Genomic DNA, 1,404 nt, shown 5'->3' with positions numbered 1-1,404 from the left:
TGTGTATCAAAACTCCAGATGGATGGAGAGTAGAGAAGGGATTACAGTGTGACTATGGACCATTCAAGGGTGCTTTCTCTGTTTCTCACTCTGGTGGGCTCAGGTATCATTTGGCAATTAATTTAAACATTTTTAAAAAGAATTATTTTCATCTAGCTTTATTGTTGTTACTATTTTATAGTTTGATCAGAGTCAGAGAAAGAAAATGAGAAAGCGAGCCATCAGGTCTGGGACTCTAACCCTTGTCAGCCATGTGAGAGTCCAACGCCTCTGACCACCACACCACCTGTCGACCCCCTAATTTAAACAATTTTAAAGGATGATAATGCACAGATCCTGTGATGAGTTTCCTTGAGTTATGCTAATTGTATAAAATACCACTACCCTGATTGAATATAATAGCCACCATCTCAGCTCACTCCTTTTAAAAATAAATGAGAAATCAACAAATCGGGGGCTTAGTTCTAAAATCTAGGATTCTGAAATCTAGAATAAGTATTTCTGTCATTCTTTTGCAGATATTTCTGAAAAAATTATCTGCGATTTATGTATTTATTTCACAATTCAGTAGTTCAACATATATTGATGTAAGACACCTGTTTATGTGTGAGAAAGTTTTTTGCCTGTATCTCAAAGATGTATTTTTTTTTCCAGGAGAGGTGTTTTTTTTTTTTTTCCTCCCCTATGTGGTGTGTGTGCTTGCAGGAGAGACAGAAAGTGAGAAATCACCCCCCTCCCACCCAAGGGAGGATGGCCATGCTATAATCCCTTTTCCATTCTTCTCTTGGGACTTTGGGCACGCATTCACATGTGCATGGTGTGAGTTTAAGCTGCGGGGTCCAGGACTCGAACCACGGTCAACCATGTGGGAATCGACCATGTGGGAATCCAGTGACATAACCGTTATGCCATCTGCTGGTTTCTCAAAGAGGTATTTTTATTTTGAAAAATCATTGCTGAAGTAATCATATGAATTATCCCCTTAAAGACAGTAGAGTAGAACCAGCAGATGGCGTAATGGCTATGTTGCTGGATTCCCACATAGTCAATTGAGATTTGAGTCCTGACCTGGCAGCCATGTGTACCCAAAATTCTGAGAGGAGAATGGAGGAGAAGGGATTGCAGCGTGGCCATACCCCTGGGGGGTGATTTCTTGTTTTCTGTCTCTCTCTTTCTCTCTGGTGAGTGCATGCACCCTATAGCAAAAATCTCTCTTAAAAATAGGGGAGCATTATACCCCTTTGAAAATGCTTAGAGTAATTATCTAAATCTCCTACATCAGATATTTTCAACTCACAGATACTTAATTATTACTCTCATTGAATGGCTTTTTAGGCAGGAAACAACATCCACTCTCTCTCTTTTTTTTTTTTTTTTTTTTGGGGAGGTTTTTTTTTTGTTATC

General features: G+C 39.2%; 1 protein-coding gene across 1 annotated transcript in view; it reads left to right on the top strand.

Annotated features, from left to right (window-relative positions):
* The window catches only part of XKR9 (XK related 9), a 58,957-nt gene that overhangs the window by 2,079 nt on the left and 55,474 nt on the right, over positions 1-1,404 (top strand). The window lies entirely within an intron of this gene.

The sequence above is a fragment of the Tupaia chinensis genome, unplaced genomic scaffold (genome assembly GCF_000334495.1).
Source record: "Tupaia chinensis unplaced genomic scaffold, TupChi_1.0 Scaffold000436_1, whole genome shotgun sequence".
Classification (NCBI taxonomy): Eukaryota; Metazoa; Chordata; class Mammalia; order Scandentia; family Tupaiidae; genus Tupaia; species Tupaia belangeri.
Note: the sequence above shows the minus strand (reverse complement) of the source record. Positions and strands in the feature narration are given on the sequence as shown.